A 24403-nucleotide genomic window follows, 5' to 3' on the forward strand; every position below is an offset into this window, starting at 1 on the left:
CCTCCCGGCTAACACTCTCCGGCTCCCAGAAGCTGCAGGAGCCGGCGGGTTTTGAGCACCCGAGACCCGGGCGCCCCGCGCCGCGCAGCAGTCTGGACGCCGCCCTTCCAGGGATACGGACCCCTCCTCGGGGCCTTTTCTCTGGAGCCGGCCGTCGGGGCTCTTGGCTCTTGGCGTCCTTCCAGGAACCGTAGGACCCTCCTTGCCCTCCCTTCCGCAGGCCGAGGGGAGTGAGCTGCGCGCTCTTTCCTCGCGGACCCTTTGGCCTCAGCGCCTCGACGTCTTCCTCCCAAAGGGCATCCTTCACTGCTGCTGTCTCTTAGTCTGCCCAACTCAATTTAAGTCATAGTTAATCACAGTTTCCGATTTTAGCAGGTGCCAAAGCAAACGCTATGTCTCAGGACACTTGGCTGTTTGAAAATATGGGCACATCAACTCAGGCCAAGCCACGCCTTCATGAGGCCGAGTATAAAACCCTGGAAGACCCGGGGATAACCCACTTAGATTTCACGATCGCTCCTCTCTCCCTCGTCGGTCTTCCGATTCTTCTTGAAGGGCAGTTTCATTTTACCCTTTACGAAACTGAAACGTCTTATGTTTGCTTTTTGTAATTTTCCTTTTCAATAGGGTCATGGAGTGCGGATTTTAACCTAAGAGGGCAAAGAGGTAAAGACGGTTTTCACAGAAAGCGTCATGATGGATTTTCACGTTCACATCTCAGCAGACGGCCAACAGGCAAAAACAGTCTCCTTTTGCTTGAAGACGTTAAAATCTCTCTCTCTCTCCTCTCTCTTTCTTTCTCTCTCTCTCCCTCCCTCCCACCCCCTTCCTTCCCTATCTCTATCTCTCAGTGCCAAAACTTAGCTACTCTGGAGGCCGAGGCAGGAGAATCGCTTGAACCCGGGAGGCAGAGGTCTCAGTGAGCCGAGATCGCGCCACTGCACTCCGGCCTGGAGACAGAGTGACAGTGTCTCAAAAGAAGTTTGGAGCCGGGCGCGGTGGCTCAAGCCTGTAATCCCAGCACTTTGGGAGGCCGAGACGGGTGGATCACGAGGTCAGGAGATCGAGACCATCCTGGCTAACACAGTGAAACCCCGTCTCTACTAAAAAATACAAAAAACTAGCCGGGCGAGGTGGCGGGCGCCTGTAGTCCCAGCTACTCCGGAGGCTGAGGCAGGAGAATGGCGTAAACCCGGGAGTCAGAGCTTGCAGTGAGCTGAGATCTGGCCACTGCACTCCAGCCTGGGCAACAGAGCAAGACTCTGTCTCAAAAAAAAAAAAAAAAAAAAAAAGAAGTTTGGAGAAGAAGGTGCCATTTTCCCTAGTTGCTTTTCTTATTGCAGTGGTGACTGCATCGCCTTCACACCTTAAGTCCAAGTGCTTCCACCCTGGGGAATGTACAGACCGCTGGGTCACTGGAGGCCAGGCGGCAGTGCCGGCCTCGTTCTGCTTTTGGTTTTAACTACAGTCGGGGGAGGCGACTGGACCTCACCAGAGACTGCTGGAATGTTACCCTCACCAGCGACTGGAGGGCCAAACTCCCAAAGAGGCCTACTTCATGATAGCCTTAAATCAGGAAATTTCATGAAATCCCACCCCTCTACTGCCCCATTCCCATATTCTGTCTCCTCCCCTGCCCACTCGGAGAAGATTCGCCGCCTTTCTGTCGAGTCTGGACCCTTTGGAGTCCCACATGGACAAGACAAAAGGGGCATTGCCTTTTCCTTCCTCCAGGAGCGGGAAGAGCCGTCACCGTGGAGGAAACAGACTCACAGCGTGCATCTTCACATTCTTGAGCCCTACCAGGTTCCAGCAAACCCAACAAAGCATTCTCTGAAGCTTCTCTTGGATACATACCCAGAAATGGGGTTGCTGGATCACAGGGTAGATTCTATTTTTAGTTTTTTGAGGAAACTCCATACTGTTTTCCACATCAGCTGTGCTAATTTACATACCTATTCACAATGTGTGTGTTTCCTTTTCTCTGCATTATTTCTAACACATCATTCACCTTTTTGATAAATGCCACTCTAACAGGTGTGAGAAGATATTCATTATGGTTTTAATTTGCGTTTCCCTAATGATGATTGATGCTGAGCATTTGAGAAAAGCTAATTGTGAATGGCTTAATGTTGAGAACTGACTTAACATTGTGACAGATAGGAAGCAATAGGGTAAAAACAAAACAATGTCATTCAAACAGGATATCAGATTTGCACATAGGCCTTTGTGGGGCAAATGGGAACCCAGCGCACAGAAAGTTGACTTATGTGGAAGCAATATCACAAATGAGTTAGGAAATGTGAAAAAAATAACCAATAAGAGAGATATAATTGAAAATAGACCGAATGGATTTACACTATCACTACAAATCCTGGAAGCCCTGGGGTTTCATTTGAGAGAAAGAAATATTTGCTTTCATACATGATCAAAACTAATGAAAAAGCTAGATCCTGAGTTCCTTTTCAGGCATTTACATTTAAAACTTAAAGTTAGCCAAAGAAAGTCTACTTTGAGATGGAAATATGAAAACCCAAATTACCCTGGGGAAAAATCAGATCTCTAGGCAGTGTTTGATTTTCTCACTTTAAAGTGGGAAATTAGATCAGATGCACCTTAAGGTTTTTCTGGTGCTAACATTCATGGTTCATAATTTTTTCTTTTTAAAGAAAATAGGTATATTCAAACCAATAAAACGTGATAACATATATCCAGAAGGCACTTTAATAATGGGTAAACTTCATTAAAGTTAAATAATGCTGTGCCCACACTCAAGACTAATGGCAAAGTGGGTTTTAGTTCAGTTACTTGGAGTTTATATGGAATGACAACATCACATAGTTTATATGAGGGGTGGGATCATAAGCTTTCAGAAGTGGTTTTATTGGGTTCCCCTTTCTTTATCTTGTCACAAATGCTGGGGGCACATATGGAGATGGCCACCAACCTGATTAAGTCTGCCAGCAGAGTCTTAGAGACAGACATTCCCAAGAGCCTGCCAAATCTCAGGCTCACAAAGCCCAAGGACGGTTGGGTGCCTGGGAATTGAGTGGCTCTGTCTAAGGATCTTTCTTCTTTGACCTGGGTGCACATGTCTTCACAACCTCGACTGCTATGCTACTGAACACCACTGCACATGTACACTGTGAATCAACCCTACCACAAACTTGTGACCTAGGTTTGAACATACTTTGTCTTAGGGAATAGCAAAAGTCAGTGGCTTTGCGCCAAGCCCGGCAGCTCTGTCAATCGTTGATCCATGTAAGCTGTTCTGGGCCCTGCTCTGTTCAATGTATGGGTGACCTGAATGGAGATATAAAGCATATAATTATATTATATTATATTATATTATATTATATTATATTATATTATATTATATTTTAATATATTAATTCTACAAATCATCCCCAATCAGGGGGCACTACATGATTTGTGGAAATGCACATCAAATATTTGGATGACTTGGATAATTGGGGAATCATTCAGTATAGCCAGAATGAATTTAGAAGTGACAATTACAAGTCACAATATTTATAGAGATAAAAGAAAACAACATGACTCAGCAACAGCTGTGGGGGAGGGGTGGAAAATTCAGAGGTCAAACTTGACCGGAAGTTAAGTAAAAGCTCCAAATGCTGCCACTGAGAAGAAAAAGCAGCCAATGTGACATTGGGACGTATTAAGATTAATATTGGACAAACAGGCAGGAACTCCTTGTACTAAAGTACTTAGTCTTATGCTAAGTAGATTATCATACTCAGATTTTGATTTCTACACTTTTAAGAGCATGGGAAAAGAGCAAAGATAAGCCCAAAATGAACAATAACAAAGTCTAAAACTTAACAAATTCCCATTTGAGGAAAAGGCATAAGATCTGCTTTAATGAAAACATTGATGAATAACTTCAGGAGTGTCCTCGAGAAATAGAGAGGTGCTGGGCAATGGTTCCTGCCTCCGTTTCTTCCACATGCTGAGATTTGTAGAGAGAGTTTGTCTGGCAGCATCGGCACAAGGATAATAACCAAAAAGTGAGGTTGGCTGCTTGGCAGGGTGGCTTCACCTCCACCTCCCAGTAGCTGCAGAGTGTGATTCTTCTGCTGCCAATTAAATAGCTGGTGTTGTCTTCCCTGTAGGTCCACCTTATTCTAATTTTGTGACTGTGTCTGCTGACTGTTTCACCAGTGCCCTGAGTCCTCCCTCTCAGCTGTCCTTGAGGGAGTCAGAGTTACAGGCAGGACCTTAGGCTTCGCTCCCTGATATCTTAAGCCATCATCTCCCGCCATCCAGGACTCAAGTGTTGCAGAGCTGATGAAGCTTCCTGACTTGTGAGAAAACTCGCAGGACTCTGTCTCCTCAGGAAGAGAAAAGAATCACCGCATTCACACCCTCCAGTCCTGTTTCAACCTCGTTTGTTTGCATTTGTTTTTAATTTCTTATGTGCTTCTCTCCCTCACCATCTCTGGATTCTCCTCTTCTCTATGGGGAAATTCCTCCTGCTCATTTGGTATGTCCTTTCCACCCAAATCAGTCCCCAGGGCCCTCATTGCATGACTAAGGAGGTTCCGGTTAGGGAGTTCATTTTAGATCTGCTTTTTTTGTTTGTTTTTGTTCTCATCGAAAACTGCCGTTGCAATCTCATGTTTCTCTTGGGTCCTCTTTAATGGCCTAACTTCTTCAAACCATGATTTTCTTTTAACTTGTCAAGGTAGCTTTGGAGAAAAGTCTGGCAACTGTGGAGACCCAGAACCCATCTTTTTCCCCTCCTTCCCCGATGGGAGGGGAGAGTGACAGGTGTCTTCAGGAGGAAATGCTCCACCTGAGGGCTGAGATCCACCAGCACTTAGAAGAGAAGAGGAAAGCTGAGGAGGAATTGAAGGAGCTAAAGGCTCAAACTGAGGAAGCAGGATTCTCCTCAGTGTCCCACATCAGGTGGGACATTCTTCCCAGAGGAGGGGAGCTTGCAGGTCATGAGGCACCACAGTCAAGGGCGTCGCCTTGCTGCAGCCAAGGCATTCATGCTGCCAAGGGGCTACTTGGTGCATATCCCAGGCTCCATGCATTAATATTTGTACAAATTCTTTAGGTGAAAGTAAATAATATTGGCTAATGGTAATCACTTTCTGTTATTCAAATAATCCTGGTCTTAATTCAGTATAACAATGCCCATTATTATTGTGCATCTGCCAGTCATACATATGACAGTCATGGTGGAAACCTCCTTGTTACATGACCAGTGTTGCTCTTTTTAATCGACTGAAACATATAAGGAATCCCTGCCACCTAATACGTTTCACTACTGTATACAGAACCAGAACAGTCCACGAAGGAGGAGGATTTCTTCTTTTTCTTTTTTTTTCTTTTGAGACAGAGTCTCTCTCTGTCACCCAGCCTGGAGTGCAGTGGCACGATCTCGGCTCACTGCAAGCTCTGCCTCTCGGGTTCACGCCATTCTCCTGCCTCAGCCTCCCCAGTAGCTGGGACTATAGGCGCCCACCACCATGCCCGGCTAATTTTTTTTTTTTTTTTTTTTTTTTATAATGTTTAGCAGAGACGGGGTTTCTGTTGGGAGCCATAGTCTTTTTTTTTTTTTTTTTTAATAATTTTTTAAAAAGTAATGTTCAGTAGAGAGGGGGTTCCTGTTGGGAGCCATAGTCTTCTTGATGACTGGTGCTTATTTTTTCAGTGGAATTTCTAAATGCAAGTGAATTTCTGACTTTGGAAATGATAATAGAAATGGCTGATGTATGATTTTCAGGATAGTATTCTGCCTTTTCTGGTGTATATGTGGTTTCTGTAGTATAGTGGTTGTCAGGTTTGCCTCACATGTGAAATGTCCCTAGTTCGAGACCGGGCTCAGACTCAGGACCTTTTTTCTTTTTTGGTCCATAAATTTAGTGAGTTTAATTGAGGTTGGGAAACAAACAGAAAAGTAGTTGAACCTGTGGCTATATTTAAGACCTCATCAATCTAGACTGTTGACCAGGCTACAATTTCCACTGGTCTGCCAGCAAGAGGCCTGCTTAATATTAATTAGCTTTGGTTCCAGAAATTCCTTAAGGTTCTCTTCATTCTCTTCTATCGCCTGAATGTTCACAGGCTGACAATGAAAGTGGGTGACGTCTTAGCGCATTTCCTAAGGGTCCCGCTTGGCTTGGCTTTACTCTGATAAGCTGCAGATCTGGCTGATTTGCGAGAAAACAAAAACAAATTTTTAAAAAAAGGTTCTAAATCTGCATCTGGAACTCGGAGAGTCAATATTCCGAAATCACATGAATTATGTATGTACATTTGAATGCACACCTCTTCCCCAAATAATCCTCAGAAAACCGGTTAAATGTTCAAACTACTCTCCGGAGTCTTAGGTAATCAACAATTTAATAAATACAATTCCTAATACGTGGTGTACAGATCCTGTATTGCCCACCCTTCTCTATTGCTTTGTCCCCGCGTGCCCTCAATTGTGCCTAAATGGGTTCCAGGCCATAGCCACCGGCTCTGGCTTTGCCTTCTGGCCTCTCGGCAGTGCGCTTCAGCACCATTGCGCCAGGTGACGCTGCTGAGAACAGCTAAGTGGCCAGCACTAGTGCAGCTGGAGACCAAGGCCCAGAATCCTCAGGAATCTGCACTTTACCCAGGCAAAAAGCCCAAGGGCTCTCCCCACAGCTTCCCAACAGCTTCCCAACAGCTTCCCAACATCCATCTACACATTTTTTTAAAATTAGACTTATTAACCTGTAACGGTGGAGAGAATCAAAGAAATCACAAGATATCTCTGAAGGAAAAAGGAGAGCCCCAGGAGTACATCACTTAAGAGTATTGAACCAGCAAGCCAAGGGTAGGAGAATGGAATGGAAACTGACAGGATGACTTCAGGGGGTGGTACTGAGGTGGATGCCAATCACTATTTACTATTAATAGGTTGAGCCAAGCACACTAATGGGGGCTTCACCAAAATACTTAATAGGGCACTCTTACCCACCATGTGTTTTACACCTTTATAGTTGCTAAAGGATGGATCACCCTACTGCTTCTAGAAGCTTCCAGAGCCAAGGAGCCAGAGCCTGAGAGCATAAAAATCCTGTCAATTGAAGCCTTGGGCTCTCCACTGCTAAGCCTGGCCCAGAGGCTGGATTGCAAAGGCAGGTGCGAGTGTAATGGAATGGATGTTTGTGTCCCCTTCAAATTATATATTGAAGCCTTAACCCCCAATGTGAAGGTATTTTGGAGGTAGGGCCTTTGGGAGGTAATCAGGTTTAGATGAGGTCATGACCATGGGATCTCCATGATGAGATCAGTGTCATTCTAAGAAGTAGATGAACGACCAAAGTGCTCTCTCTCTGTCTCGCTCCACCACGTGAGGACAGAAGGAGAAGGTAGCAGTCTGCAAGTCAGGGAGAGAGCCCTCACCGGGGAACTGAATCGGCTGGCAGTTTGGTCTCGGACTTCTCAGCCTCTCAAACCATGAGAAAGAAATTCCTCGTGTTTAAGCCATCCAGTCTGTGGTATTTTGTTATGGAAGCCTGAGTTAAGAGAGCTGGTTCACTGGGGAATCCACTGGCGTGAACCTGTGAAAAGTTTGTGACATGTCAAGTGGTTTGCTGCTCCTGGATTTGAGTATTGGCAAGAGCTATCAGAATGATGAGCATAGAGGGAAGCAGGGTACAGATAATAAGGTATTAATCATTGTACTGAAGAAATAAAGGGACATTACGTGGTTTCAGGCTGAAGTTATGTGCAGATTGAAGGTGTGGAAGGGTCACTCAGCATACAATGTGGCAAGTGAATGGTGCATACTCCACTGGCTGTAGGGAGTCCAGGTTTTTTTTTGTTGTTGTTTGTTTGTTTTTGTCTGTTTGTTTATTTTGAGATGGAGTCTTGCTCTTTTGTCCAGGCTGGAGTGCAATGGTGTGATCTCAGCTCACTGCAACCTCTACCTTCTGAGTTCAAGCGATTCTCCTGCCTCAGCTTCCCGAATAGCTGGGACTACAGGCAGGTGCCACCACACTCAGCTAATTTTTTGTTGTTGTTGTAGTTTTAGTACAGATGAGGTTTCACTGTGTTAGTCATGATGGTCTCAATCTCCTGACCTCGTGATCCGTCCACCTTGACCTCCCAAAGTGCTAGTATTACAGGCATGAGCCAGTGTGCCTGATCGGGAGTCCAGTTTTTTGTCAGTTTTTTGACAGAGAACTGACTGGTGTGTTGAGTTTTACCATCTGTGACTCTGAGATGCATATGAGGCCTTTGTAAATGTAGAAGTTGAGAGTAGAAAGTACAGGTTTGTATTTTAGAAGGAGATTTGGGAATAAATGTAGCTCTGGTTGATACAGATAATATGTTAAGGTTTGTTGGCCAGATCTGGTGTGTGTCTTGGGTGTTGGGCAAAGAACAGAGAACAGCCAAAGCTCGGCAAGGTCAATGCGAAGGGTGATTTCCTTGTTGGGCTCAAGTTTATGACTCAGCCTGGACCTACCTTGGCGTCTCAGCTAGAGAAGAAGGATCATTCTATGTCACAGCTCCTGTCCTTGAAAAAGTCATAATGACTCCCAGACCCAACATGTGGGGAAAACTCTGGATTTTTCTCTTCAGTTTAATGTCTCCAGGGAAAATTGAGGAAAGAAATCTGTCTACTATTTGAACTTCCTCAAAAGACTAATATGTTAATATTTGTACCGTCAATATTTCCTTAAACTAGTCTACTCCTTACACAGCTAATACATCAAAGCATACTGACTTAGGAAATTGGATTCTCCCAAACAATGAAACATTGACTACAAGCATTATTAATCTTTTTATATCACTTTACCTTCAAATGCTTTATATATCTTCAAGTAGACAAATAATAGTATTATAATGATGATGAGACTGATCATTACTCTGTTGCCAAAAAATCCAGCGACAAAAGACTAACTCAGTGGACCAAGCTTTGTTTCTTCATTATCTCTACCTTGATTCTGTCCTTTTATTTCGTCTTTCTTCTAATTCTGCTTCTGCTTCTTATTTCCTCCCTGGATTTGAACTTTACTTCCCTAAACTACCAGTTAAGTTACCTTCTCAGAACCTGTAAGGCAGCAGTTTGAGGTTGACAATTGAAGATTTAGGATGAGAAGAAAGAAATATGAATGAATTTCTGATGTTTGATTGTAGGGGTTTGTAATGCAGGTAGAAAGACCTTGTTCAGAGTGAAGAGTTTGATGTGACAGATGAACTACTTTGATATTTATAACTTTGTCTAGTAAAAGTTTCCTATAAAAACATTTGGTTTGGATGTCTTTGTTAGCTTTTAGTCGACTGTAGAAAATGCCGCTTGGAACAGTTGCTAAGTCTTTGTGGATACTCTTTTCATTTATCCTCCAGTTGACAGTTAAAGAGAGGCACTGGTGGTTCAGTGGTAGAATTCTCGCCTCCCACGCGGGAGACCCGGGTTCAATTCCCGGCCAGTGCAAGAAGTGTTGGACTCAAAAAACCGCTTAGCAACTGGGGAAAGCACAGATGGTTTCTGTTGAGTCACTGTGGTTTTGATATTGGTACCTGTTACTTTCATCTATTCCCTATGAAGATCCCTGCGAACGCAAAGAACCATTAGGTTCCATCGCGCTTGCTGGACCTGGGGCTTACCACTGAGCCACTTTGGAGAAGCTCCTGGAAGGAAAGAAGCTGCGGGCGGGGCAGTCACCTCAGAGGTCCAAGAGGCATCAGCGGCCCAAAGAAAGGGGAGGCGTGTGGGGAAGAATCTGCGTGGAGATGAGGGGAGCGGTGAATACTGGTCCTTCCGCAAAGGTGGACAGTGTACCCTCAGGGCTGTATGCCAGATACCGTGAGCGGAATTTGCTAACATCGTTAGCCACTGCGGCCTCCGCGTGTTTTGTGGGCCCATCGGTGTTCCACTAGGGATTCCGTGTGTGTGTGTGTGTGTGTGTGGTAATGTGTGTCAACAGGTGTTGGCCTGAAATTTGGCCGGGCATGGTGGCTCACGCCTGTAATCACAACACTTCCTGAGGCCCAGGCGAATGGATCTCATGAGGTCAAGAGTTCAAGACCAGCCTGGCTAACATGCAGTAATCCCGTCTTTACTAAAAATACAAAAATTAGCCGAACGTGGTGGCATGCACCTGCTATTTCAGCTACCTGGGAGGTTGAAACAGGAGAATCGCTTGAACCCAGGAGGCAGAGGTTCAGTGAGCCAAGATCACGCTACTGCACTCCAGCCTGGGCAACAGAGCCAGACTCGGTCAACATGCATGCATGCTGAGTAAACATGACTGTTACATGCAACCCCTGTTCACTTTGGGGTGGAGACAACATTTAAGTACATTATAATAAGGTCCTGTGCTTCAAAAGGTGAAGCAGGGACACAAAGACAATGAAGAACACAGCCTCTGCACTATCCAGAACCAGTCCACAGCCAGTGGTCTCTTATCAAGAGAAAGTTACTGAAATCAGTGTCTTGTCCAATCAAAGCTGTAGTGATGGCTTGTGTAGGGAGGGCTCGGTCAGTTTATGGTAACGGGTGAGCTGCAAGTGCTTCAGCATTGCTTATCTGAAGGCCTGTGATTGTTTAGGTAGAGAAAAAAAAAGGAAGAAAAAAAAAAAACCTGTGGCAATTAGAACATAGTTTATTCTTTAAACTGAGGGGTGCATGACTTCACCTTGCCTGGCATGGCCTTAGGTCTTGTTTATAATGTGGTATCTTACTACTGTAAGGAGTCTGTTCTGTCAGTCTTATGACCTCTATTTTAACAATAATGCTGGTCAGTTGTGTCTAAACCACAAAAGGGAGAGAGTATAAGGACAGGGGTCTGAGCTTCCTAATACAGGCCAGGAACTCAGTATTCAAGACTTCCCTGGGGTCTCCCTGGCCAAGAAGGGGTCTGTCCAGTTGGTTGGGTGGCTTCGGATTTTAATTTTACTTCTCAAAGCATTTAATTTGATGAAATGTTGCCATTTTTTTCCTTTATTTTTAAAGCCTCTTATGTTCTATAAGAAATCTTTCTACTCAGGATAGTGAATGTATTCCCTTAATTTTCTCTCTCTATGAGTTCCAGAGTTTTAGTTTTAATTTTTAAATTGATGACATCTAAAATTCTACTCCTAATCAAAACATTCTTGGGGGTTACCAAGGACAACTCCAAAAATCTTCCATAAATGGTCCTTAAAGAACTTACTGGGATCCTGGGCTGCAGGGCACAGTGGCTTTAGTGCACCTCTGCTCTTAAGACTATTCAGAAATTGTCTTTGTGAATGCATCAGGCTGTTTAAAAATCAGCAATTTAGGGCTTGCTCGCAACATGCAGTTATGCAGCAGCTGTTTTCTGGATCTCATGAATGCCTGCATGCATACTTCCCCGGGAATTTTCTAAATTTGAATTCTCATGGTATTTCAAGTGGCTTAGTTGTCTCTTTCACCTACTGCCACACACATACCACCAAATCCTGCACTCTAAGTTTCTCCTTCTGCACCCGGGACTCCCAACCTCCAGTTAGACAATCCACACCTTGCCACACCTGCCTCAGGCTCCATCAGGCCACTGTACCTCCTGCAGCAACCAGGCGAGGGGGAATCTGGATTCCTATTACACTTCTGAGGAAGATGGTCAGGGGGCGTGGAGGATGTGGGTGGGAGGGGCTGAGGTTGAGGGCAGGAGTACCTGTAGTCTTCTGTCTTCAACCTCATTGGCCCAGGTGCTGCTCTCCCTCGGGTTGTCTGCTTTCAGCCCTGAGTGGGAAATCAGGTCTGCGCCCTGATCTTCCTGACTCTCATTTTGTGAGGAACCTGAATGGATGAGCCGTCGCTCTCCTCCCACACATTCTGTCCAAAAGGTGGCCTTCTCTCTACCTGCTTAGGGGCCTGCCCACTGAGCTCTGGCACTCAGGCTGGGATGCCGCCAGGTACAGAGGCTCTGCAGCCCTGCAGGGGTCTGACTGTTCCACACCAGCCGGATAAAGGCCACAGGGCATGCTGTGGTGGAAAAGCATTCAGAGATGTGGGCTGAAGGCCTCTCTTTCCACAGTCCCTTCGAAGACCCCATGGAAGTAGGCACTCCTTTGAGGAACAAGGTGGCCCAAGGCATGGCTTCACATGCAGGCTCTTATGTCCCAGCGGGTCCTCTCTGGGCCTGGTATGACTGACTGCTTCACGCATCTTACCCGGGGTCTGGATCCTTTATGATGCAGAGGGTGCCCCCGTCTCACCCCCGGCGCCTGCCGCCTCCTGGCAATCTGGTGCGCGGCTCCGGACCTGGCGACCAGGGACCATCTGGTCACTTACTGCCGCCTCGCAAAGGCGCATGTCTAGTTCAGTGGTGAGCTGCGGCCGGGTCGCTGCAACTCGCTGCAGGACTTGGGACTCCTGACCTTGGTGTCCCTCTCGGAGCCCTCGGTGTGTCGCCTGCAGGCTCTCTTTTTTGAAGAAAGCAGGGATGGAAGAGCCTTGTGAGACGACTCCAGGAGCAAAGAGCGACCCTCACAAGGTCCAAGTCCTCCCAGAGCACAGGGAAACTGTGGCTTCAGAGCAAAGAAGGGAGAGCAAGGGACCTTGTGTATGTCCCTGGTGGTCTAGTGGCTAGGATTCGGCGCTTTCACCGCCGCGGCCCGGGTTCGATTCCCGGTCAGGGAATTGTTTTTGCACTGGCCGCTGTCCCGCAGAAATCTTCCTTTACTACGCAGTCAGCGCCAAGGGCCGGATGCAGAGCCCTCTCCGCAGCGAGGGGCAAACCCGGGCGAAGAAGTGCAAGTCCTGGGAGACCACCTCTCGTGGTACACCGCACATATTTATCTCCGTGTCCGTTATCCGCGGAAGCGGCTTTAGTGAGCGACTGAGCGTCTCGCTCAGGTGTACACAGCCGTGCAGAGATGCCAGCCCCCATGGAGTTCCACCCAATAAGCCCCCTTTCTTTGCCGTGGCCGCCCTGGAGGCGCGTAGCGAGCTGAGCTGCGAATAACTAAGAGACAGGCCAAGCCAAGTCGTGCGTTTGTGCAAGCCCTGGACACGGGCACTGGCCAGTCAGCGGAGCCTCCTCACCTCCGTTCGCAGCTAACGTGCTCATTAGGCCTTCGGAAGAGGAGACCGGAGGCGATGCCCGCGAAGTTGGGAGGCGGATGAGCGGCGGGTGAGGTCCTCGAGGGCGGTCCGGTTTGCTGATTGAGCGGTAGAGGGAGGCGATGTTCGCTGACCCAACAACGACAGCAGGTGGAGTAGGCACAAATGGAAAACTGTTGCCGGTGCCCTAAGCAGAAGGCAGGTGTAGAAATCAGCACTAGGACGTCGAAGCAATGGTAAAACAGTCAAATCCCACAATGTCTACACTCTACCAAGAACTTGCGCACTGTCCCCCTTTTCCATTCAGTGCTCCCAAGAGGGGTTCGGAGAACCCCGCGTCCACTGTAAGCTCAGGGGGGAGCGGGAGCCAGGGAGGTGAAGTGCACAGACGGGGCAGAGGCAGCGGGCAGAACCGCGGGGGTGAGAGGACGCGGTGGCTGCGGGGCAGGAGCCGCTGCTGAAAGGCGGCCTGGGTTGTCGTGTGGGGTGACCGTCGGTGGAATCTTGGGCGGAGAGTGATTTGGAAGAATGGCGAGTGGCGGCAGTGGGGAGGGTGATCCTGAGCGTCCGGCCGGGGCGAGGGGGCTGTGCTGTCCCGGCAGGGCATGGGCTAATTCCCACTTACCTGGCGGGGGAGGGACCGTGGTCACGAAGGGGGTTCTCCCAGAGTGAAGCTTCTTCATCGTGCTCTAGAGTTGCTGATCCTGTGATTTCCTCAATGTGGGAAACCGTGTTTGTGCTGGAAGAGGGCTGCGCTCTTTACCCAACATAACCAGGTTCAAGACTGACATCGCCTCACGCCCACCCTAAAACGTTTACGTGGCTTCCTTGTCTTTTTTTTTTTTTTTTCTGTCCTAAAGTCGCCTCATCCTCACACCCCCTCATTTTTTTCTTCCACACTCGAGTCTCTCTCTCTCATTAAAAGCTCCACCAAATATTTGAAATATCTCAACCAGAAAGACTGCAATACATTATTTTATTCGTGGAAGCTACAGACCAGCTAGGTTGAGAGTTGCTTGATATTTTCTGCTAAACGGTGAGGCATAGGGCACTTCGAAGGTTTCTCTTTGGGCCGTTGTTTGTGTACTATTGGGTTTCCTTCTTTTCCCCAGACAGTATGGCGCTGTGGGGCCAGCGGTAAACCCTGCTTTCTGGCTTTCTGGCTGCAGATAAAGGCCACAGCTGGTGCAGGAATTAAAAGCAAACCAGAAGACACGTGGGTTCGCCCCAGTGGGTCCAAGATAGAGTCTGACTGTAGCAGGATTCGGATTGGAACAGAAGTTGCTGCAGGTACAACGCAGAGTATTAACCACTGTAGAATCCCAATGCGCCCCACACTTACTGCTCGTCGTTTTGCTTCCCCACCCCTCTTTTATTTATTTACATATTTTTTTTGAGAGACAGAATTTCGCTTTGTCACCCAGGCTGGAGGGCAGTGGCGCCATCTTGGCTCCGCCTCTCAGGTTCAAGCGATTCTCCTGCCTCAGCCTCCGGAGTAGCTGGCGCTACAAGCATGCGCCACCACGCCCAGCTAATTTTTGTATTTTTCATAGAGATGGGCTTTCACCATGTTGGCCCGGCTGGTCTCGAACTCCTGACTTGAAGTGAGTGATCCACCCACTTCGGCCTCCCAAAGTGCTGAGATTACAGGCGTGAGCCACCGCGCCTGGTTCCCCGATTTTTTTTTTTTTTAATGTAAAAACATTATGATATTTTTACTTCTTTATTTTTGGGCAGCTACAGGTTCTGGTGATTTTCTCACGTGTTCTCCCCGTTTCCCCGTCTGCATTCTGATACATGTCCCATCTTCTCTGCATCCAGCCTGTGCCCTCTGCCCGGGCATCCTGGGCTGTCCCTTTGTCTCGTCCTGGTATCCCCTTCTTCTCCCTCTTCCTTTTCACTTTTTCCCTTTTGACTCCCCTGCCTCTTTCTCGCTCCAGCCCCACCGACCTCATCTATTGAAGCCGAGTTGAGTGAGGGGAGAGCAAGCGGAGCAGACGATTGCCTGAAGGCGGCGCAAAAAACCCCCAAAAAAACAAAAAACAAAAGCAAAAACAGAAAGAGCTATTATGAGAGCCGTCGGAGCCTTCAGCTTCCCCTGGGCCCTACCAGGCTCAGGCTCGGGTCGCAGATCCAGGTATTTTCAGAGGCACTGGCTTCTGAAGGAGGCGAGGGTCAACGCAGGGTGAAGACCATTCGGCCGCCCTTCTGGCTTCAGAGGGACGCAATGCGCGCGTTTCTAACATGCAACAACAGGAGTAGTGGACTCAGCCTTTCCCGTTTTTTGAAGCTTTGTTGTCTGCACACTTTTCCTGCAGAGAACGAACGGCAACCCTTAAAGTTCAGTGATTGCTTAATCTATGTTGAGATGAAATCACCCAGTTGAGGTTGTCTCTGTGGCGCAATCGGTGAGCGCGTTCGGCTGTTAACCGAAAGGTTGGTGGTTCGAGCCCACCCAGGGACGTGATTTTAAATGTTGGTAATTGTGGCCAGGCGCAGTGGTTCAGGCCTGTTAATCCCAACACTTTGAGAGGCCGACTTAGGGGAAGCCTCGCTTGAACTCAGAAGTTCAACACCAGTGAGAATCCCATCTCATTAAAAAATAATAAATTGCAGGTGTTTCTCCTCAGGCCTACCACCGTATTTAAAAGTGAAAGACTGTTCCCTTGTGTCCTGTGCATCCCATGAGGACACAAAGCAGAAGGTTCCCCTCCCAGCCTCCTAGAAAGTAAGATCTCTCCAGAACAAACTAGGTTGTATGTATGGGAACCTGAAAGTATATGAAGAGAGAAACTTCAAATATTCCGCCTTCCTTTCCACAAAAGTTAACCCATCACAGTCTCCTTCAAGTGGCACCATACCTCTTCACATTACTCCTCTCCCTGCCTTTATGCTATTGTCATGCATTTTACTTTACACGTGTTATAAACCTTCCAATCCATCTTTATTACTTTTGTTTAAAGAGTCAGATGTGTTTTTGTTTTGTTTGTTTGTTTGTTTGTTGTTTGTAAGATGAGTCTTGCTCTATCAGACAGGCTGGAGTGCAGGGGCACAATCTTGGCTCACTGCAACCTCTGCTTCCCGAGTTCAAGCGATTCTCCTGACTCAGACTCCTGAGTAGCAGAGATTACAGGCTTGGGCCACCACACCCAACTAATTTTTGTACTTTTAGTAGAGAAGGGGGTTCACCATATTGGCCAGGCTGGTCTTGAACTCCTGACCTGAAGTGATCCCTGCCCGCCTCGGCCTCCCAAAGTGGTGGGATTACAGGCATAAGCCACCATGCCCGGCTAAACAGTCAGATGTTAAAATTATATATTTGCCTATGTAGATGTCATTTCTAGTGGTTTTTTTTTTTTCATCCAGATTTTCTTTTGGTGTCAGTTTCCCTCTGTCTGGAAGACTCCTTTAACTTGCCTATTAGATGTCTTAAACTTGCACTATCATTCACTGCCGCTCTGTTCATTTAAAAAAAGAATTGTTTGCGGGGCGCAGTGGCTCACGCCTGTAATCCCAACACTTTGGGAGGCCGAGGGGGGTGGATCATGAGGTCAGGAGATTGAGACCATCCTAACGAACACAGTGAAACCCCGTCTATACTAAAAATACAAAAAATTAGCTGGGCATGGTGGCGGGCGCCTATAGTCTCAGCTACTCCGGAGGCTGAGGCAGGACAATGGCGTGAGCCCTGGAGGCGGAGCTTGCAGTGAGCCGAGATCACGCCGCTGCACTCCAGCCTGGGCAACAGAGGGAGACTCCATTTCAAAAAAAAAAAATTGTTTCCATGAGTTGATGAGTTGTATTTTGGATGTTTCAATAATTCGTGGCTTTGTGTTTCTTAATCTTTTTTTCTGCAGTGTCTAATCTGCTATTAATTGCATCCAGTCAATTTATTATCTCAGATGTTATAGTTTTTAATCTCTAAAGTTTGATTCCGACCATTTTTATATGTTCGATACCTCTGCTTAATTCTTTGGACCCATAAAATATTGTCATAATACCTGTTTTAAAGTCCTCTGTGTGTGTGTGTGTTTTTTGTTTTTTTTTTTTTGTTTGTTTGTTTTTTAGGACAGAGTCTCGCTATTTTTGCCCAGGCTGGACCGCAATGCTGCAATCTCAGCTCACCGCAACATCTGCCTCCCCAGCAAAAGCAATTCTCCTGCCTCTGTCTCCCAAGTAGCTGGGATTATAGGCATGCACCACCATGCCTGGCTAATTTTTGTATTTTTACTGGAGAAAGGGTTTTACCATGCTGACCAGGCTGGTCTCGAACTCCTGACTTCAGGTGATCCACCTGCCTCAGCCTCCCAAAGTGCTGAGATTACAGGCGTGAGCCACTGCGCCTGGCTGTCCTCTCTGTTAATTCCAACATCATGTTAGGTCTGGTTCAACTTTGATTAACTGATTATTTCCCCTCTTTATGGGTCATCATTTCCTGGCTTTGCATACTTGGTATTCTTTAATTGGATACTGGACATTGTGAAATTTACCTTCTTGCATACTAGCTTCTTGCATGCCACCAGGAGGTTATATTTTATAATTCCTATAAATTGTCTTGAATTTTTCCTGGGGTGCACTTAAGTGACCTGTAAACAGTTGGTTCTTGTGGATCTTGCTTTTATGAACTTTTACATAGTTCAGAAGTAGTGCTCAGTCCCAGGCTAATTATATCCCATTACGAAAGCATTATGAATTATGAATAATTCCAGTCTGGCTGGTGCGAACAGATACTGTTTTCTGCACCGTGTGAGTACCAGACACAATTCCATGATTTTCTTAGGTGGTTCTTTCCCTGGCACTAGTCAGCTACTCTTTTCACAATCATGCACTAACTAGTGCTCTGCAGAATACTCTGGTGGCAGAACCTGTACATATGCCCCGATTCTCTCTCTGCTCAGCTCTCTTCTCACTGTATCTTTGTCCTATGAACTCTGTCTTGCTCTCCCCGGACACTTAGATTCAATTCCGCAATTCAGGGAGTCTGCCACCGATCCTTTTCATTGTGCCTAGCCTGGAAACAATTGTGCACCAGGCTGTCATTCCCTTCCACCCCAGATTGAACTCCAGAAAAATGAGAGGGTTCAGTGTAACTGAAAACAGTCGGCCATTGCATTCGGTTTGAACCAGTTGATTTGCATGTCTGTAACGGAGTCTGGAAAATGAACCCTAGGACTAATGTGAATGGTGAACAAAATCAGATCTAGAAGTAGTGAATGCATCGTAAGCTAAGCAGAATTTTTTAAACTAGCAGCATTAGTGATTCAGGTGGAATTTCTTCCTCTTCCCTAGGTTCAGTTTCTGGCCAAAGCATGTAGTTTGGTTTGTTTTGGTTTGGTTTGGTTTGTTTTCTCACTGTCAACATAAACCTCATTTGTTGCATCTGCTGGAGTCTTTATTACTCACTTGGTGAGTCTTGTCTACATAGAGATTCAGCAGCCAGGAGCAGGGCCACTGTAAGCTGAGGAAATGTGAGAAAGAAAAATCCTATTGGCTTTTTGTTTTGTTTTGTTTTGTTTAGTGGAGTGTCACTCTGTTGCTCAGGCTGAAGTGCAGTGGTGTGATCTCGGCTCACTGCAACCTCAGCTCACTGCAACCCCCGCCTCCCAGGTTCAAGCGATTCTCCTGCCTCAGCCTCCCCAGTAGCTGGGATTACAGGCACCCGCCACCACGCCCAGCTAATTGTATTTTTAGTAGACACAGGGTTTCACCATGTTGGCCAGGCTGGTCTTGAACTCCTGACCTCAAGTTATCCGCCCGCCTCAGCCCCCCAAATGCTGAGATTACAGGTGTGAGTCACCGTACCTAGTCCCATTGGCGTTTTTGGAATAAAAGATGGTAATACATTGTCTCCTCATCAACGTGTCTGCCTTGGGGGCAGGGTTGCGATACTGGAGGAATTAGTGCTTGGCCTGAAGTGCAGCAGCAACCCCTCCAGCCCACTCAGCTCACCTTCCAGAGCGGGAGGTAAGTTCCGGTGTGTTTCTATGGGTTTATAACCTTTAGAAATAGGAATCATTTTACATTAGTCTGTATTCCTGGTGGATCCATGAAGTCCTGGCAAAAAAAATCATAAAGTCACGGTTGATCCATGAGATTTGTGCTGGGCCTTGGGCAGAACCTGAACCTCCAGGAAGACGTGTATATCTGAAGTGGGCTGGCACAAAGCTGAAAAGAGAGCCCTTGGACCTTTGACCTGGGTCAAGGGCAGGTCCCTGAGGATTCGGATGCCTTGGCCTGCAGCTACAGCAGTGCTGGCCACTCAGTGGTTCCAAGCAGGATTCTGGTGCCCAAGTGCCTAAGCGCTCCCTCCAGAGAATAGAAGGCAAAGCAAGCCCTGGATGCAGTGACCCCAAACCTGTCAAGGAGAATAGAAGGCAAAAGCAGGAGAAAAGGGTGAGAAAGTGGGTGAGAGACTTCCGGGACCTGTACACCACACATCGGGCATTGTGTCTATTAAAACTGTTGGTTCCTGAAACCTCTGGAGGGTGGTTTGGGCAATTACAGTTTTCTGAGAAAGATTATTTTGGGGTAGGGAAAGGTATGCATGGTTAATATAAAAATACTTGAGACAGAGTCTGGCTGTGTCACCCAGGCTGGAGTGCAGTGGCGTGATCTCAGCTCACCACAACCTCTCCCTCCTGGGTTCAAGTGATTCTCCTGCCTCAGCCTCTGGAGTAGCTGGGATTACAGGCACACACCACCATGCCTGGCTAATTTTTGTATTTTTAGTAAAGACAGTGTTTCACCATGTTGGCCTGGCTGGTCTCAAACTCTTGACCTCAAATGATCCTCCCACCTCCATCTCCCAAAATGCTGGGATTACAGGCGTGAGCTGCACAGCCCGGCCGAAAAATATTACTTATGTGGGGCACAGTGGCTCACGCTTGTAATCCCAGTGCTTTCTGAGGCTGAAATGGGTGGATCACCTGAGGTATGGAGTTCGAAACCAGCCTGAATAACATGGTGAAACTCCCATCTCTCCTAAAAATACAAAAATTAGCTGAGCGTGTTGGTGCACACCTGTAATCCCAGCTACTCGGGAGGCTGAGGCAGGAGAATCACTTGAACGTGGGAGGTGGAGGTTGCAGTGAGCCGAGATGGCACAACTGCACTCCAGCCTGGGCAACAGCAAGATTGCATCTCAAAAAAAAAAAAAACAAAACAAAACAAAAAACAAAAAAAAACTCTCTATCTATTCTTAGTTGGTGTGAATATGGAATATTGACTCCACACCCTTGGCTTGAGGTCCAGATGCAGCTTCAGATTGGTTTTCTCAGGCAAATCAACCTGTTCCACAGCCGTGCTCTGAGATGGAGGGCAGCCAAGCAGCACCCCCAGGAAATAACTCCTGAGCTTTCAGAGTGGTAATCACTTATTCACTGTCAGCCCGTGGAGAAATTCAGGCGTTAGAAGAGAATGAAGAGAACGTTGTGAGATTTCCCGATCTAAAACTCTACGTTGTTGTGTTGCCCTCAACCTCCCTTGCTGAAATGATGGCCCGCTGACAAATGTGCGCTTCCCTCCCCACCACTCTGACTAGCAGGACCAAGGTGTGGTTCGCTGGGAGCAGATTTGTTGATTAGTAATGGCATTCCTTTCATGTTTCTTTAGAATCACCTACGTATTTCCAACCTTCAGAAAAACCAAGGTGTTGCTGCCCGATTTCAAACCGGACACCTTTGACACGTGAAGCAAACATGTACTCACTACACGACACAAACCCTCCCAGTTCCCGGTACCAGACATATTTCTGAAAATGTTAACCTCTGCTGTTTTTAACTACTAGAGTTTCCAATATAAGAAATGCGACTGCTTTTCAAAATTTGAGTGAAAAAGACGCCAGGAAACACAGGCAGACAGGCTGAACCTTCATTTATGGTTCCACACCTAACCCAAAGCCAAGACCCTAGGGACCCCCAGTCTGGCTTCGGGATCCCGCATCTTATGCAGGGTTTCCAGGAACTGAGTGCCCGTGTGTGGCATTCTCATGGCTGACTCTCTCTGGCTCCCAGAAGCTTCAGGAGCTGGTGGGTTTTGAGCATCGGAGCCCTGAGTGCCCCGTGCTACACAGGAGTGTTACTTTCATAACACTTTGCTACCTGTACTTACATCTTCTCTGCAGGAGGTGGGAATTTGAAAGGAAAAGTAACTGAAGTTTTGCTAGACTTAAAACCTTCTGGGTGTAGTAGAGATCCTTGTTAGGCGTGGGGACAATGGCAACCATCCCAAAGGACTCCTCACTAGGGTGTCTTTAAAGCAATTGGAGCAAATTCAAATTAGATGGCTCAAAGAAAAGGAAACACATTTTCTTGGGAAAACAAGAAATTTGACCTGAAACTGGTTCTTTACATTTTAATACTATTTTACAATTGTACTTATTCAGTAAAAAGGAAGGAAAGTGGGGAGAATTTCCTTATGTACAGGCTTTTATGGCCCCCTACCAGGATTCTGACTTAGCAGTCAACTGCAGGATGTGTCTGGCTCATGTTACTTCCAGCTGCAGGATGTGTCTGCCTCATGTCACACACCAAGAAACTGCGTGGGATATCCCCGATGCTCCCTTCCTAGCGGCACCCCGTGGAAGACCCATGCCCTCCCCAGGGTCTTCTCAGTCCCCCAGTTCTGAGAGGGGTCCTGCCAGTTCTCTAGTGCAGGATTCCACCCCAATGTCATCAGGAACCCCTCCCTTTTATTCAGCTAGCTCCAGCCTATATCCCCCACTGCTCAAGGGAAGTAAGCCCAACCAGTACCACCAGGAGTGGAACTCTATATCAGCCCCTGAAATCGAAACTCTGTCCATTGTGGGAGGTAGCTAGCAGAGATAAGGGAACAATCACAGTATATGTGCCATTTCCTCTGTCCAAATTGGCTTTATTCAAGGAGAAATTTGGCTGGTTTTTGAAGGCTCCAAGGGAGTTTATAGAGGAGTTTGTTAGGTTGATCGTGTCCTTTGATTTAACTGGGCACAACTTTCAAATATGATTGTCCACTTGCTGTACTATAGAGGAGAAGCGAAGGATTCTGGGTACTGGCCTGTGACTGTACAGATAGAGTAGCTGCTCATATCCAAGGCCATGCCATTTATGTAGGAGGAAATGCACTTCCACATAGAGACCCTCAGTGGGATTATCAGAAGTGTTCACAAGAACTTGAGTGTAGAAATCACATGCTAACTTGTTTAATAGAAAGTATGAAAAGGTGTGTGATTAAGCCAGTTAATTACGACAAGGATAGAGAAGTAACTCAGTGGAAGGATGAAACTCCCATTCTGTTTTAGGGCTGCTTGGTTGAGGCACTCAGGAAATATACTAACATAGACCTAGACAGCCCAGAAGGGCGGGCTCTTCTGGGCATGCATTTTATTACTCAATCTACCCTTGACATTAGGAGGAAGTTACAAAAGGCAGGAATAGGACCCCAAGCTCCAGCAGCCAACTCTTAAACGTGGCCTTTGGAGTTTACAACAATAGGGACAGGGCAGAGGAAGAGGAGAAAACTCAAAGAAATAGCCAAACAGTGCAATTGTTCACAGCTGCTTTCAGCCTCCTACTGCTTTTGAGCTACCCATCCTGGGAAAGTGTTGCAAGAGTGGCTTTGGGATGCCCAGACAAAAGCCAGCTCGTCAGCCCCTGGGCTGGAATCAGTGTGCCTTCTGTCAGCAAGAGGGCCGCTGCAGGAAAGACTGCCTCAGGCTCCAAAGGGAGTCTGAGCTCCCTGGACCCCTGTTGGCTAAGAGAACAGAGGACTGACAGGGCCCAAGGTCCCCCAAAGCTTCCATCAGACACCTTACCATCTCTGCAAAAGAGCCTCAGGTAACTCTTGACATGGTGGGTAAAAATATTGAGTTATTGGATATGAGAACCATCTTCTCAGTTCTGATCTAGTCCTTGGGGCCACTGTCTTCCCACTCCTATACTGTAACGAGGATAGATGACCAGCTGAAAGCTAGGAGATTCACCCATTCCTTTAGTTGCGCTGTGGGGAACCATATGTTTTCCCATAGATTTTTGCTTCTTCTTGAGTGCCTTCTTCCTTTACTGGGAAGAGACTTACTTTCCCAATAACAGGCTGCAGTTCAATTTGTAGCACCTCAAGGGAAGGCCACAGGGCTTCCACAGACATGGAATGAGATGGGAAATGAAGAATGCCAGTCACTAAAGGGGTAGTCAGGGGCCTCTCATCAAGATCCCTGCCTTTCACCATTCTTTTACCAACTTCATCTTCTCATCGGGGAACATGAAGCAACTTTAAGAGGTCTTAAGGTTTCAAACAAAGCAGGGCCAAGTGCTAAGCAAACTCCACAGGGATGCCTCCCACATGAAGATATGGGAAGTATAAGGCAGGTTTACAGGAGGCAGGAAAACACTGAAGGTCTCTGAGTAGGGCTTTTCTAGCATTAGGAAAGGTGTGAGCACCTCCTTGAGCTGACTTATAGGTACTAGGGAGTATCTTCCTCTCTATAAAATATCTCTCCTGCATGTCTTTTGCTGTTGTTGTTTGACAGAGCATCATTCTGTCACCCAGGCTGGAGTGCAGAGGCACCATCTTGGCTCACTGCAACCTCTGTCTCCCAGGTTCAAAGGATTCTCATGCCTCAGCCTCCTGAGTAGCTGAGACTACAGGCATGCACCACCATGCTAGGCTAATTTTTGCATTTTTAGTAGAGACGGGGTTTCCTCATGTTGGCCAGGCTGGTCTCGAACTCCTGACCTCAAGTGATCCACCTACCTAGGCCCCAAAGTGCTGGGATTACAGGTGTGAGCCATCGTGCCTGGCCCTGAACATCCTTTACAGATGGGAAAGACGTTCTTCTGCACCTTATGGTGAAATTCGAAAGAGAAATAAGGACGCATTTGTCAGAGGATGGTATGAGTAATAAAAGCCACATACTTACACCCATCACTGACAAAATGACAAGCCTAATATGGTTTATATTACTATGAAAGCTCAGTGAGTGAATTAATATAGTCTCCTCCTATTGCCTAGAAGAGTGTGTAAGGCATATAGTCCCCTAATAATCCAAACTTTTGCCCCCGAAGTCAAACATTCAAGTAAGAGACAGGAGATATAGGTCAAGGTTTTAATCTACACACACACCAGTGACGCTACGAACCCAAAGGCTCTTATATACCTGGAGAAGCTCCAATGGCCAGCGTGGAGTTCTTCTGGGAAAAGAGCATGCTGGTGGCATTGCTGTTAGATTCAGCCTTTTTTCCAGCAGATAGCCTTGCTGTTTGTATAGATTGAATTACAACATTGAGACTAAACTAACAAAGATCTTAAAAATACTTTAGTGCTGCACAAAGATTGAGAACCCTGGCTATTTCCAAAAGGTTGCCAAGATCAAAGTCTTGTCTCTGTAGA

General features: G+C 46.8%; 3 non-coding genes and 1 pseudogene across 3 annotated transcripts; 3 read left to right on the forward strand and 1 right to left on the reverse strand.

Moving 5' to 3' along the window:
* Nucleotides 1-9374: 9374 nt before the first annotated feature.
* Nucleotides 9375-9445, forward strand: TRNAG-CCC (transfer RNA glycine (anticodon CCC)). The gene has a single exon. It is a non-coding gene; the product is annotated as a tRNA-Gly (tRNA).
* Nucleotides 9446-11520: 2075 nt separating this feature from the next.
* On the reverse strand, nucleotides 11521-12029 carry LOC119624196 (putative protein FAM231BP; annotated as a pseudogene).
* A 515-nt stretch (nucleotides 12030-12544) lies between these two features.
* On the forward strand, nucleotides 12545-12616 carry TRNAE-UUC (transfer RNA glutamic acid (anticodon UUC)). The gene has a single exon. It is a non-coding gene; the product is annotated as a tRNA-Glu (tRNA).
* A 2813-nt stretch (nucleotides 12617-15429) lies between these two features.
* TRNAN-GUU (transfer RNA asparagine (anticodon GUU)) lies at nucleotides 15430-15503 on the forward strand. The gene has a single exon. It is a non-coding gene; the product is annotated as a tRNA-Asn (tRNA).
* The last annotated feature ends 8900 nt before the right edge of the window (nucleotides 15504-24403 follow it).

Source organism: Chlorocebus sabaeus, chromosome 20, assembly GCF_047675955.1.
Source record: "Chlorocebus sabaeus isolate Y175 chromosome 20, mChlSab1.0.hap1, whole genome shotgun sequence".
Lineage (NCBI taxonomy): Eukaryota > Metazoa > Chordata > Mammalia > Primates > Cercopithecidae > Chlorocebus > Chlorocebus sabaeus.